General features: G+C 56.4%; 22 non-coding genes across 22 annotated transcripts in view; all 22 read left to right on the forward strand.

Annotated features, from left to right (window-relative positions):
* Nucleotides 1-169: 169 nt before the first annotated feature.
* Nucleotides 170-251, forward strand: trnas-uga (transfer RNA serine (anticodon UGA)). Its single transcript has one exon. It is a non-coding gene; the product is annotated as a tRNA-Ser (tRNA).
* Nucleotides 252-404: 153 nt separating this feature from the next.
* Nucleotides 405-477, forward strand: trnak-uuu (transfer RNA lysine (anticodon UUU)). Its single transcript has one exon. It is a non-coding gene; the product is annotated as a tRNA-Lys (tRNA).
* A 409-nt stretch (nt 478-886) lies between these two features.
* Nucleotides 887-969, forward strand: trnas-aga (transfer RNA serine (anticodon AGA)). Its single transcript has one exon. It is a non-coding gene; the product is annotated as a tRNA-Ser (tRNA).
* A 1,081-nt stretch (nt 970-2,050) lies between these two features.
* Nucleotides 2,051-2,132, forward strand: trnas-uga (transfer RNA serine (anticodon UGA)). The gene has a single exon. It is a non-coding gene; the product is annotated as a tRNA-Ser (tRNA).
* Nucleotides 2,133-2,284: 152 nt separating this feature from the next.
* On the forward strand, nt 2,285-2,357 carry trnak-uuu (transfer RNA lysine (anticodon UUU)). The gene has a single exon. It is a non-coding gene; the product is annotated as a tRNA-Lys (tRNA).
* Nucleotides 2,358-2,767: 410 nt separating this feature from the next.
* trnas-aga (transfer RNA serine (anticodon AGA)) lies at nt 2,768-2,849 on the forward strand. The gene has a single exon. It is a non-coding gene; the product is annotated as a tRNA-Ser (tRNA).
* Nucleotides 2,850-3,920: 1,071 nt separating this feature from the next.
* Nucleotides 3,921-4,002, forward strand: trnas-uga (transfer RNA serine (anticodon UGA)). Its single transcript has one exon. It is a non-coding gene; the product is annotated as a tRNA-Ser (tRNA).
* Nucleotides 4,003-4,155: 153 nt separating this feature from the next.
* trnak-uuu (transfer RNA lysine (anticodon UUU)) lies at nt 4,156-4,228 on the forward strand. Its single transcript has one exon. It is a non-coding gene; the product is annotated as a tRNA-Lys (tRNA).
* Nucleotides 4,229-4,640: 412 nt separating this feature from the next.
* Nucleotides 4,641-4,723, forward strand: trnas-aga (transfer RNA serine (anticodon AGA)). Its single transcript has one exon. It is a non-coding gene; the product is annotated as a tRNA-Ser (tRNA).
* A 719-nt stretch (nt 4,724-5,442) lies between these two features.
* trnas-uga (transfer RNA serine (anticodon UGA)) lies at nt 5,443-5,524 on the forward strand. Its single transcript has one exon. It is a non-coding gene; the product is annotated as a tRNA-Ser (tRNA).
* A 154-nt stretch (nt 5,525-5,678) lies between these two features.
* On the forward strand, nt 5,679-5,751 carry trnak-uuu (transfer RNA lysine (anticodon UUU)). Its single transcript has one exon. It is a non-coding gene; the product is annotated as a tRNA-Lys (tRNA).
* A 408-nt stretch (nt 5,752-6,159) lies between these two features.
* Nucleotides 6,160-6,242, forward strand: trnas-aga (transfer RNA serine (anticodon AGA)). The gene has a single exon. It is a non-coding gene; the product is annotated as a tRNA-Ser (tRNA).
* A 1,317-nt stretch (nt 6,243-7,559) lies between these two features.
* Nucleotides 7,560-7,632, forward strand: trnak-uuu (transfer RNA lysine (anticodon UUU)). Its single transcript has one exon. It is a non-coding gene; the product is annotated as a tRNA-Lys (tRNA).
* Nucleotides 7,633-8,037: 405 nt separating this feature from the next.
* trnas-aga (transfer RNA serine (anticodon AGA)) lies at nt 8,038-8,120 on the forward strand. Its single transcript has one exon. It is a non-coding gene; the product is annotated as a tRNA-Ser (tRNA).
* Nucleotides 8,121-8,844: 724 nt separating this feature from the next.
* Nucleotides 8,845-8,924, forward strand: trnas-uga (transfer RNA serine (anticodon UGA)). Its single transcript has one exon. It is a non-coding gene; the product is annotated as a tRNA-Ser (tRNA).
* Nucleotides 8,925-9,267: 343 nt separating this feature from the next.
* On the forward strand, nt 9,268-9,348 carry trnas-uga (transfer RNA serine (anticodon UGA)). The gene has a single exon. It is a non-coding gene; the product is annotated as a tRNA-Ser (tRNA).
* Nucleotides 9,349-9,498: 150 nt separating this feature from the next.
* On the forward strand, nt 9,499-9,571 carry trnak-uuu (transfer RNA lysine (anticodon UUU)). Its single transcript has one exon. It is a non-coding gene; the product is annotated as a tRNA-Lys (tRNA).
* A 794-nt stretch (nt 9,572-10,365) lies between these two features.
* On the forward strand, nt 10,366-10,447 carry trnas-aga (transfer RNA serine (anticodon AGA)). The gene has a single exon. It is a non-coding gene; the product is annotated as a tRNA-Ser (tRNA).
* A 702-nt stretch (nt 10,448-11,149) lies between these two features.
* Nucleotides 11,150-11,230, forward strand: trnas-uga (transfer RNA serine (anticodon UGA)). The gene has a single exon. It is a non-coding gene; the product is annotated as a tRNA-Ser (tRNA).
* A 150-nt stretch (nt 11,231-11,380) lies between these two features.
* On the forward strand, nt 11,381-11,452 carry trnak-uuu (transfer RNA lysine (anticodon UUU)). Its single transcript has one exon. It is a non-coding gene; the product is annotated as a tRNA-Lys (tRNA).
* A 787-nt stretch (nt 11,453-12,239) lies between these two features.
* trnas-uga (transfer RNA serine (anticodon UGA)) lies at nt 12,240-12,321 on the forward strand. Its single transcript has one exon. It is a non-coding gene; the product is annotated as a tRNA-Ser (tRNA).
* A 147-nt stretch (nt 12,322-12,468) lies between these two features.
* trnak-uuu (transfer RNA lysine (anticodon UUU)) overlaps nt 12,469-12,500 on the forward strand; it is a 73-nt gene continuing 41 nt past the window's right edge. The window contains exon 1 of the tRNA in view: nt 12,469-12,500. This exon is cut by the window's right edge and continues 41 nt beyond it. This is a non-coding gene — a tRNA (tRNA-Lys).

The raw sequence follows: 12,500 nt of genomic DNA on the forward strand, positions 1-12,500 counted from the left end.
GTGGCGCAGCAATCCGGGTCACGGCAGCCTTTTGCTGTCGAGCAACGGGGACGTCGGGCTCCTTTTCGCCAGCTCATCCTTCAGCTGGATTTTGAGTCTGACGCTCGGTGGCGTCCTGTGCTGCCCTCCTGCAGCCAAGGGAGCTGGAGGGCCGCAGTTAGTCATAGGTGTAGTCGTGGCCGAGAGGTTAAGGCGATGGACTTGAAATCCATTGGGGTCTCCCCGCGCAGGTTCGAACCCTGCCGACTACGTGTAGCGTTTGCCCTTTAGCCTTAGTTTTCTGTGCCGACAATTGTGCCTTCAAGGCCTTTTCTCTCTCTGCTGTAATTTCCTTCAGCCTTCTCCTCGGCGGTTTGTGGGGATATTTCTGTTGTATGAAGCGTAACAGGGCTGGGTGGCACAAGAGCCGGATAGCTCAGTCGGTAGAGCATCAGACTTTTAATCTGAGGGTCCAGGGTTCAAGTCCCTGTTCGGGCGAACAGCTGTCACATTGTTGGCGGCCTCAGCTTGCTGTCACGCGGTCCAGCTCTATCGCTGACTCACTACTGGGCGTTGTTAGTTCCTCCACAGGGGACCCACAGCGCCTTGGGTTTTGTGCATCTCCCTTGCTTGGCACACCTGAGTCTGATGGTCAGCTCGTTAGGAAAGAGCTCATGAAGTGAACTGAGTGAGTCAGGTAAGAGAGACCTAGGAAACTTGCAGTGCTGTGGGTCCAAAGGGTCAGTACTAAAAACCACAGGATGAGACCTGGCTTCCTGGTTGGGACCGCTGTTTTGTCTGCTGCCGGGCTAGCTTGCAGTCTCGGCTGGGTGACTGAGCTGGCTAGGGTGCAAGTCGTCAGGCGCCAGTGTTGCACGAGAACAGGGCAGAGGGCGTGCAGGTCCCTGTAGTCGTGGCCGAGTGGTTAAGGCGATGGACTAGAAATCCATTGGGGTCTCCCAGCGCGGGTTCGAATCCTGCCGACTCGTTGTTCGCCAGCCCTCCTGCACGCCGAGGAGAAGTGGCGTGCTTCTTTTTGCACGTCCCTCGCACGCTTGTGCGCTCCCCTCTGCACCGGACAAACACGCCGCTGGCCCTTTTAGCAGCCGTGGGACAGTGGCGCACCTTGATCGCATAGTGGTTAGCACTCTGCCTTGTGGCGCAGCAATCCGGGTCACGGCAGCCTTTTGCTGTCGAGCAACGGGACGCCGGGCTCCTTTTCGCCAGCTCATCCTTCAGCTGGATTTTGAGTCTGACGCTCGGTGGCGTCCTGTGCTGCCCTCCTGCAGCCAAGGGAGCTGGAGGGCCGCAGTTAGTCATAGGTGTAGTCGTGGCCGAGTGGTTAAGGCGATGTACTAGAAATCCACTGGGGTCTAGAAATCCTGCATGCTGAGGAGAAGCGCCTGTGCCTTTTTTTCACGTCCCTGGCATGCTTTTTCGCAACCCTCTGCATCGGACAAACACGCCGCTGGACCTGTTTGCAGGCGTGGGCCAGTGGCACGCCGTGATCGATAGTGGTTAGTACTCTGCGTTGTGGCGCAGCAATCCGGTCACGGCAGCTTTTGCGTCGAGCAACGGGACGGCATATAATATTACAGTATTCCTGAAGCAACGCGACACACATACCGGGCGTTCACTCGACAGGCTTTTAAAAGTAACTTTTCCAAAACACGGCACATTAAAAACACGAACCGAGTGGTTAAGGCGATGTACTAGAAATCCACTGGGGTCTAGAAATCCTGCATGCTGAGGAGAAGCGTCTGTGCCTTTTTTTTTTCACGTCCCTGGCATGCTTTTTCGCAACCCTCTCTGCATCGGACAAACACGCCGCTGGCCCTTTTAGCAGCCGTGGGACAGTGGCGCACCTTGATCGCATAGTGGTTAGCACTCTGCCTTGTGGCCGCAGCAATCCGGGTCACGGCAGCCTTTTGCTGTCGAGCAACGGGGACGTCGGGCTCCTTTTCGCCAGCTCATCCTTCAGCTGGATTTTGAGCTCGGTTTTGAGCTCGGTGGCGTCCTGTGCTGCCCTCCTGCAGCCAAGGGAGCTGGAGGGCCGCAGTTAGTCATAGGTGTAGTCGTGGCCGAGAGGTTAAGGCGATGGACTTGAAATCCATTGGGGTCTCCCAGCGCGGGTTCGAACCCTGCCGACTACGTGTAGCGTTGCCCTTTAGCCTTAGTTTTCTGTGCCGACAATTGTGCCTTCAAGGCCTTTTCTCTCTCTGCTGTAATTTCCTTCAGCCTTCTCCTCGGCGGTTTGTGGGGATATTTCTGTTGTATGAAGCGTAACAGGGCTGGGTGGCACAAGAGCCGGATAGCTCAGTCGGTAGAGCATCAGACTTTTAATCTGAGGGTCCAGGGTTCAAGTCCCTGTTCGGGCGAACAGCTGTCACATTGTTGGCGGCCTCAGCTTGCTGTCACGCCGGTCCAGCTCTATCGCTGACTCACTACTGGGCGTTGTTAGTTCCTCCACAGGGGACCCACAGCGCCTTGGGTTTTGTGCATCTCCCTTGCTTGGCACACCTGAGTCTGATGGTCAGCTCGTTAGGAAAGAGCGCTCATGAAGTGAACTGAGTGAGTCAGGTAAGAGAGACCTAGGAAACTTGCAGTGCTGTGGGTCCAAAGGGTCAGTACTAAAAACCACAGGATGAGACCTGGCTTCCTGGTTGGGACCGCTGTTTTGTCTGCTGCCGGGCTAGCTTGCAGTCTCGGCTGGGTGACTGAGCTGGCTAGGGTGCAAGTCGTCAGGCGCCAGTGTTGCGAGAACAGGGCAGAGGGCGTGCAGGTCCCTGTAGTCGTGGCCGAGTGGTTAAGGCGATGGACTAGAAATCCATTGGGGTCTCCCGCGCAGGTTCGAATCCTGCCGACTCGTTGTTCGCCAGCCCTCCTGCACGCCGAGGAGAAGTGGCGTGCTTCTTTTTGCACGTCCCTCGCCGCTTGTGCGCTCCCCTCTGCACCGGACAAACACGCCGCTGGCCCTTTTAGCAGCCGTGGGACAGTGGCGCACCTTGATCGCATAGTGGTTAGCACTCTGCCTTGTGGCGCAGCAATCCGGTCACGGCAGCTTTTTGCGCCGAGCAACGGGACGCCGGGCTCCTTTTCGCCAGCTCATCCTTCAGCTGGATTTTGAGTCTGACGCTCGGTGGCGTCCTGTGCTGCCCTCCTGCAGCCAAGGGAGCTGGAGGGCCGCAGTTAGTCATAGGTGTAGTCGTGGCCGAGAGGTTAAGGCGATGTACTAGAAATCCACTGGGGTCTAGAAATCCTGCATGCTGAGGAGAAGCGTCTGTGCCTTTTTTTCACGTCCCTGGCATGCTTTTTCGCAACCCTCTGCATCGGACAAACACGCCGCTGGACCTGTTTGCAGGCGTGGGCCAGTGGCACGCCGTGATCGATAGTGGTTAGTACTCTGCGTTGTGGCGCAGCAATCCGGTCACGGCAGCTTTTTGCGCCGAGCAACGGGACGGCATATAATATTACAGTATTCCTGAAACAGCGGACACACATACCGGGCGTTCACTCGACAGGCTTTTAAAAGTAACTTTTCCAAAACACGGCACATTAAAAACACGAACCGGTGGTTAAGGCGATGTACTAGAAATCCACTGGGGTCTAGAAATCCTGCATGCTGAGGAGAAGCGTCTGTGCCTTTTTTTTTTCACGTCCCTGGCATGCTTTTTCGCAACCCTCTCTGCATCGGACAAACACGCCGCTGGCCCTTTTAGCAACCGTGGGACAGTGGCGCACCTTGATCGCATAGTGGTTAGCACTCTGCCTTGTGGCGCAGCAATCCGGGTCACGGCAGCCTTTTGCTGTCGAGCAACGGGGACGTCGGGCTCCTTTTCGCCAGCTCATCCTTCAGCTGGATTTTGAGTCTGACGCTCGGTGGCGTCCTGTGCTGCCCTCCTGCAGCCAAGGGAGCTGGAGGGCCGCAGTTAGTCATAGGTGTAGTCGTGGCCGAGAGGTTAAGGCGATGGACTTGAAATCCATTGGGGTCTCCCAGCGCGGGTTCGAACCCTGCCGACTACGTGTAGCGTTGCCCTTTAGCCTTAGTTTTCTGTGCCGACAATTGTGCCTTCAAGGCCTTTTCTCTCTCTGCTGTAATTTCCTTCAGCCTTCTCCTCGGCGGTTTGTGGGGATATTTCTGTTGTATGAAACGTAACAGGGCTGGGTGGCACAAGAGCCCGGATAGCTCAGTCGGTAGAGCATCAGACTTTTAATCTGAGGGTCCAGGGTTCAAGTCCCTGTTCGGGCGAACAGCTGTCACATTGTTGGCGGCCTCAGCTTGCTGTCACGCGGTCCAGCTCTATCGCTGACTCACTACTGGGCGTTGTTAGTTCCTCCACAGGGGGACCCACAGCGCCTTGGGTTTTTGTGCATCTCCCTTGCTTGGCACACCTGAGTCTGATGGTCAGCTCGTTAGGAAAGAGCGCTCATGAAGTGAACTGAGTGAGTCAGGTAAGAGAGACCTAGGAAACTTGCAGTGCTGTGGGTCCAAAGGGTCAGTACTAAAAAACCACAGGATGAGACCTGGCTTCCTGGTTGGGACCGCTGTTTTGTCTGCTGCCGGGCTAGCTTGCAGTCTCGGCTGGGTGACTGAGCTGGCTAGGGTGCAAGTCGTCAGGCGCCAGTGTTGCGAGAACAGGGCAGAGGGCGTGCAGGTCCCTGTAGTCGTGGCCGAGTGGTTAAGGCGATGGACTAGAAATCCATTGGGGTCTCCCAGCGCGGGTTCGAATCCTGCCGACTCGTTGTTCGCCAGCCCTCCTGCACGCCGAGGAGAAGTGGCCGTGCTTCTTTTTTGCACGTCCCTCGCACGCTTGTGCGCTCCCCCTCTGCACCGGACAAACACGCCGCTGGACCTGTTTGCAGACGTGGGCCAGTGGCACGCCGTGATCGTATAGTGGTTAGTACTCTGCGTTGTGGCGCAGCAACCCCGGTTCGAATCCGGGTCACGGCAGCTTTTGCGTCGAGCAACGGGGACGGCATATAATATTACAGTATTCCTGAAGCAACGCGGACACACATACCGGAAGCGTTCACTCGACAGGCTTTTTAAAAGTAACTTTTCCAAAACACGGCACATTAAAAACACGAACCGAGTGGTTAAGGCGATGTACTAGAAATCCACTGGGGTCTAGAAATCCTGCATGCTGAGGAGAAGCGTCTGTGCCTTTTTTTTTTCACGTCCCTGGCATGCTTTTTCGCAACCCTCTCTGCATCGGACAAACACGCCGCTGGCCCTTTTAGCAGCCGTGGGACAGTGGCGCACCTTGATCGCATAGTGGTTAGCACTCTGCCTTGTGGCCGCAGCAATCCGGGTCACGGCAGCCTTTTGCTGTCGAGCAGCGGGGACGTCGGGCTCCTTTTCGCCAGCTCATCCTTCAGCTGGATTTTGAGTCTGGCCTCGGTGGCGTCCTGTGCTGCCCTCCTGCAGCCAAGGGAGCTGGAGGGCCGCAGTTAGTCATAGGTGTAGTCGTGGCCGAGAGGTTAAGGCGATGGACTTGAAATCCATTGGGGTCTCCCCGCGCAGGTTCGAACCCTGCCGACTACGTGTAGCGTTTGCCCTTTAGCCTTAGTTTTCTGTGCCGACAATTGTGCCTTCCAAGGCCTTTTCTCTCTCTGCTGTAATTTCCTTCAGCCTTCTCCTCGGCGGTTTGTGGGGATATTTCTGTTGTATGAAGCGTAACAGGGCTGGGTGGCACAAGAGCCGGATAGCTCAGTCGGTAGAGCATCAGACTTTTAATCTGAGGGTCCAGGGTTCAAGTCCCTGTTCGGGCGAACAGCTGTCACATTGTTGGCGGCCTCAGCTTGCTGTCACGCCGGTCCAGCTCTATCGCTGACTCACTACTGGGCGTTGTTAGTTCCTCCACAGGGGACCCACAGCGCCTTGGGTTTTGTGCATCTCCCTTGCTTGGCACACCTGAGTCTGATGGTCAGCTCGTTAGGAAAGAGCTCATGAAGTGAACTGAGTGAGTCAGGTAAGAGAGACCTAGGAAACTTGCAGTGCTGTGGGTCCAAAGGGTCAGTACTAAAAACCACAGGATGAGACCTGGCTTCCTGGTTGGGACCGCTGTTTTGTCTGCTGCCGGGCTAGCTTGCAGTCTCGGCTGGGTGACTGAGCTGGCTAGGGTGCAAGTCGTCAGGCGCCAGTGTTGCGAGAACAGGGCAGAGGGCGTGCAGGTCCCTGTAGTCGTGGCCGAGTGGTTAAGGCGATGGACTAGAAATCCATTGGGGTCTCCCAGCGCGGGTTCGAATCCTGCCGACTCGTTGTTCGCCAGCCCTCCTGCACGCCGAGGAGAAGTGGCCGTGCTTCTTTTTTGCACGTCCCTCGCACGCTTGTGCGCTCCCCCTCTGCACCGGACAAACACGCCGCTGGACCTGTTTGCAGACGTGGGCCAGTGGCGCGCCGTGATCGTATAGTGGTTAGTACTCTGCGTTGTGGCGCAGCAACCCCGGTTCGAATCCGGGTCACGGCAGCTTTTGCGTCGAGCAGCGGGGCGGCATATAATATTACAGTATTCCTGAAGCAACGCGGACACACATACGGGCGTTCACTCGACAGGCTTTTAAAAGTAACTTTTCCAAAACACGGCACATTAAAAACACGAACCGAGTGGTTAAGGCGATGTACTAGAAATCCACTGGGGTCTAGAAATCCTGCATGCTGAGGAGAAGCGTCTGTGCCTTTTTTTTTTCACGTCCCTGGCATGCTTTTTCGCAACCCTCTCTGCATCGGACAAACACGCCGCTGGCCCTTTTAGCAGCCGTGGGACAGTGGCGCACCTTGATCGCATAGTGGTTAGCACTCTGCCTTGTGGCCGCAGCAATCCGGGTCACGGCAGCCTTTTGCTGTCGAGCAACGGGACGCCGGGCTCCTTTTCGCCAGCTCATCCTTCAGCTGGATTTTGAGTCTGACGCTCGGTGGCGTCCTGTGCTGCCCTCCTGCAGCCAAGGGAGCTGGAGGGCCGCAGTTAGTCATAGGTGTAGTCGTGGCCGAGTGGTTAAGGCGATGTACTAGAAATCCACTGGGGTCTAGAAATCCTGCATGCTGAGGAGAAGCGCCTGTGCCTTTTTTTCACGTCCCTGGCATGCTTTTTCGCAACCCTCTGCATCGGACAAACACGCCGCTGGACCTGTTTGCAGGCGTGGGCCAGTGGCACGCCGTGATCGTGATAGTGGTTAGTACTCTGCGTTGTGGCCGCAGCAACCCCGGTTCGAACCGGTCACGGCAGCCTTTTGCTGTCGAGCAGCGGGGCGGCATATAATATTACAGTATTCCTGAAACAGCGGACACACATACGGGCGTTCACTCGACAGGCTTTTTAAAAGTAACTTTTCCAAAACACGGCACATTAAAAACACGAACCGGTGGTTAAGGCGATGGACTTGAAATCCATTGGGGTCTCCCAGCGCGGGTTCGAATCCTGCCGACTACGTGTAGCGTTGCCCTTTAGCCTTAGTTTTCTGTGCCGACAATTGTGCCTTCAAGGCCTTTTCTCTCTGCTGTAATTTCCTTCAGCCTTCTCCTCGGCGGTTTGTGGGGATATTTCTGTTGTATGAAGCGTAACAGGGCTGGGTGGCACAAGAGCCGGATAGCTCAGTCGGTAGAGCATCAGACTTTTAATCTGAGGGTCCAGGGTTCAAGTCCCTGTTCGGGCGAACAGCTGTCACATTGTTGGCGGCCTCAGCTTGCTGTCACGCCGGTCCAGCTCTATCGCTGACTCACTACTGGGCGTTGTTAGTTCCTCCACAGGGGACCCACAGCGCCTTGGGTTTTGTGCATCTCCTTGCTTGGCACACCTGAGTCTGATGGTCAGCTCGTTAGGAAAGAGCTCATGAAGTGAACTGAGTGAGTCAGGTAAGAGACCTAGGAAACTTGCAGTGCTGTGGGTCCAAAGGGTCAGTACTAAAAACCACAGGATGAGACCTGGCTTCCTGGTTGGGACCGCTGTTTTGTCTGCTGCCGGGCTAGCTTGCAGTCTCGGCTGGGTGACTGAGCTGGCTAGGGTGCAAGTCGTCAGGCGCCAGTGTTGCGAGAACAGGGCAGAGGGCGTGCAGGTCCCTGTAGTCGTGGCCGAGTGGTTAAGGCGATGGACTAGAAATCCATTGGGGTCTCCCAGCGCGGGTTCGAATCCTGCCGACTCGTTGTTCGCCAGCCCTCCTGCACGCCGAGGAGAAGTGGCCGTGCTTCTTTTTTGCACGTCCCTCGCACGCTTGTGCGCTCCCCCTCTGCACCGGACAAACACGCCGCTGGACCTGTTTGCAGACGTGGGCCAGTGGCACGCCGTGATCGTATAGTGGTTAGTACTCTGCGTTGTGGCGCAGCAACCCCGGTTCGAATCCGGGTCACGGCAGCTTTTGCGTCGAGCAACGGGACGGCATATAATATTACAGTATTCCTGAAGCAACGCGGACACACATACCGGGCGTTCACTCGACAGGCTTTTTAAAAGTAACTTTTCCAAAACACGGCACATTAAAAACACGAACCGAGTGGTTAAGGCGATGTACTAGAAATCCACTGGGGTCTAGAAATCCTGCATGCTGAGGAGAAGCGTCTGTGCCTTTTTTTTTTCACGTCCCTGGCATGCTTTTTCGCAACCCTCTCTGCATCGGACAAACACGCCGCTGGCCCTTTTAGCAACCGTGGGACAGTGGCGCACCTTGATCGCATAGTGGTTAGCACTCTGCCTTGTGGCGCAGCAACCCCGGTTCGAATCCGGTCACGGCAGCTTTTTGCGCCGAGCAACGGGACGCCGGGCTCCTTTTCGCCAGCTCATCCTTCAGCTGGATTTTGAGTCTGACGCCGGTGGCGTCCTGTGCTGCCCTCCTGCAGCCAAGGGAGCTGGAGGGCCGCAGTTAGTCATAGGTGTAGTCGTGGCCAGTGGTTAAGGCGATGGACTTGAAATCCATTGGGGTCTCCCGCGCAGGTTCGAATCCTGCCGACCACGTTGTTCGCCAGCCCTCCTGCACGCCGAGGAGAAGTGGCGTGCTTCTTTTTGCACGTCCCTCGCACGCTTGTGCGCCCCTCTGCACCGGACAAACACGCCGCTGGACCTGTTTGCAGGCGTGGGCCAGTGGCACGCCGTGATCGATAGTGGTTAGTACTCTGCGTTGTGGCCGCAGCAACCCCGGTTCGAACCGGTCACGGCAGCCTTTTGCTGTCGAGCAGCGGGGCGTCGGGCTCCTTTTCGCCAGCTCATCCTTCAGCTGGATTTTGAGTCTGACGCCGGTGGCGCCCTGTGCTGCCCTCCTGCAGCCAAGGGAGCTGGAGGGCCGCAGTTAGTCATAGGTGTAGTCGTGGCCAGTGGTTAAGGCGATGGACTTGAAATCCATTGGGGTCTCCCAGCGCAGGTTCGAATCCTGCCGACTACGTGTAGCGTTGCCCTTTAGCCTTAGTTTTCTGTGCCGACAATTGTGCCTTCAAGGCCTTTTCTCTCTGCTGTAATTTCCTTCAGCCTTCTCCTCGGCGGTTTGTGGGGATATTTCTGTTGTATGAAGCGTAACAGGGCTGGGTGGCACAAGAGCCGGATAGCTCAGTCGGTAGAGCATCAGACTTTTAATCTGAGGGTCCAGGGTTCAAGTCCCTGTTCGGGCGAACAGCTGTCACATTGTTGGCGGCCTCAGCTTGCTGTCACGCCGTCCAGCTCTATCGCTGACTCACTACTGGGCGTTGTTGGTTCCTCCACAGGGGACCCACAGCGCCTTGGGTTTTGTGCATCTCCCTTGCTTGGCACACCTGAGTCTGATGGTCAGCTCGTTAGGAAAGAGCGCCATGAAGTGAACTGAGTGAGTCAGGTAAGAGACCTAGGAAACTTGCAGTGCTGTGGGTCCAAAGGGTCAGTACTAAAAACCACAGGATGAGACCTGGCTTCCTGGTTGGGACCGCTGTTTTGTCTGCTGCCGGGCTAGCTTGCAGTCTCGGCTGGGTGACTGAGCTGGCTAGGGTGCAAGTGCGTCAGGCGCCAGTGTTGCACGAGAACAGGGCAGAGGACGTGCAGGTCCCTGTAGTCGTGGCCGAGAGGTTAAGGCGATGTACTAGAAATCCACTGGGGTCTAGAAATCCTGCATGCTGAGGAGAAGCGCCTGTGCCTTTTTTTCACGTCCCTGGCATGCTTTTTCGCAACCCTCTGCATCGGACAAACACGCCGCTGGACCTGTTTGCAGACGTGGGCCAGTGGCACGCCGTGATCGATAGTGGTTAGTACTCTGCGTTGTGGCGCAGCAACCCCGGTTCGAATCCGGTCACGGCAGCTTTTGCGTCGAGCAACGGGACGTCGGGCTCCTTTTCGCCAGCTCATCCTTCAGCTGGATTTTGAGTCTGACGCCGGTGGCGCCCTGTGCTGCCCTCCTGCAGCCAAGGGAGCTGGAGGGCCGCAGTTAGTCATAGGTGTAGTCGTGGCCGAGAGGTTAAGGCGATGGACTAGAAATCCATTGGGGTCTCCCAGCGCGGGTTCGAATCCTGCCGACTACGTTGTTCGCCAGCCCTCCTGCACGCCGAGGAGAAGTGGCCGTGCTTCTTTTTGCACGTCCCTCGCCGCTTGTGCGCTCCCCTCTGCACCGGACAAACACGCCGCTGGACCTGTTTGCAGGCGTGGGCCAGTGGCACGCCGTGATCGTATAGTGGTTAGTACTCTGCGTTGTGGCGCAGCAACCCCGGTTCGAATCCGGGTCACGGCAGCTTTTGCGTCGAGCAGCGGGGCGGCATATAATATTACAGTATTCCTGAAACAGCGGACACACATACGGGCGTTCACTCGACAGGCTTTTAAAGTAACTTTTCCAAAACACGGCACATTAAAAACACGAACCGGTGGTTAAGGCGATGTACTAGAAATCCACTGGGGTCTAGAAATCCTGCATGCTGAGGAGAAGCGTCTGTGCCTTTTTTTCACGTCCCTGGCATGCTTTTTCGCAACCCTCTGCATCGGACAAACACGCCGCTGGACCTGTTTGCAGACGTGGGCCAGTGGCGCGCCGTGATCGTATAGTGGTTAGTACTCTGCGTTGTGGCCGCAGCAATCCGGTCACGGCAGCCTTTTGCTGTCGAGCAGCGGGGCGTCGGGCTCCTTTTCGCCAGCTCATCCTTCAGCTGGATTTTGAGTCTGACGCCGGTGGCGTCCTGTGCTGCCCTCCTGCAGCCAAGGGAGCTGGAGGGCCGCAGTTAGTCATAGGTGTAGTCGTGGCCAGTGGTTAAGGCGATGGACTTGAAATCCATTGGGGTCTCCCAGCGCAGGTTCGAACCCTGCCGACTACGTGTAGCGTTGCCCTTTAGCCTTAGTTTTCTGTGCCGACAATTGTGCCTTCAAGGCCTTTTCTCTCTGCTGTAATTTCCTTCAGCCTTCTCCTCGGCGGTTTGTGGGGATATTTCTGTTGTATGAAGCGTAACAGGGCTGGGTGGCACAAGAGCCGGATAGCTCAGTCGGTAGAGCATCAGACTTTTAATCTGAGGTCCAGGGTTCAAGTCCCTGTTCGGGCGAACAGCTGTCACATTGTTGGCGGCCTCAGCTTGCTGTCACGCGGTCCAGCTCTATCGCTGACTCACTACTGGGCGTTGTTAGTTCCTCCACAGGGGACCCACAGCGCCTTGGGTTTTGTGCATCTCCTTGCTTGGCACACCTGAGTCTGATGGTCAGCTCGTTAGGAAAGAGCGCTCATGAAGTGAACTGAGTGAGTCAGGTAAGAGACCTAGGAAACTTGCAGTGCTGTGGGTCCAAAGGGTCAGTACTAAAAACCACAGGATGAGACCTGGCTTCCTGGTTGGGACCGCTGTTTTGTCTGCTGCCGGGCTAGCTTGCAGTCTCGGCTGGGTGACTGAGCTGGCTAGGTGCAAGTGCGCCAGGCGCCAGTGTTGCGAGAACAGGGCAGAGGGCGTGCAGGTCCCTGTAGTCGTGGCCGAGTGGTTAAGGCGATGGACTAGAAATCCACTGGGGTCTAGAAATCCTGCATGCTGAGGAGAAGCGTCTGTGCCTTTTTTTTTCACGTCCCTGGCATGCTTTTTCGCAACCCTCTGCATCGGACAAACACGCCGCTGGACCTGTTTGCAGGCGTGGGCCAGTGGCGCGCCGTGATCGTATAGTGGTTAGTACTCTGCGTTGTGGCCGCAGCAATCCGGTCACGGCAGCCTTTTGCCGTCGAGCAACGGGGACGTCGGGCTCCTTTTCGCCAGCTCATCCTTCAGCTGGATTTTGAGTCTGACGCTCGGTGGCGTCCTGTGCTGCCCTCCTGCAGCCAAGGGAGCTGGAGGGCCGCAGTTAGTCATAGGTGTAGTCGTGGCCGAGAGGTTAAGGCGATGGACTTGAAATCCATTGGGGTCTCCCCGCGCAGGTTCGAACCCTGCCGACTACGTGTAGCGTTTGCCCTTTAGCCTTAGTTTTCTGTGCCGACAATTGTGCCTTCCAAGGCCTTTTCTCTCTCTGCTGTAATTTCCTTCAGCCTTCTCCTCGGCGGTTTGTGGGGATATTTCTGTTGTATGAAACGTAACAGGGCTGTGTAGCACTGATAGCTCAGTCGGTAGAGCATCAGAC

This window comes from Onychostoma macrolepis, unplaced genomic scaffold, assembly GCF_012432095.1.
Source record: "Onychostoma macrolepis isolate SWU-2019 unplaced genomic scaffold, ASM1243209v1 Scaffold23, whole genome shotgun sequence".
NCBI classification, from domain to species: Eukaryota; Metazoa; Chordata; class Actinopteri; order Cypriniformes; family Cyprinidae; genus Onychostoma; species Onychostoma macrolepis.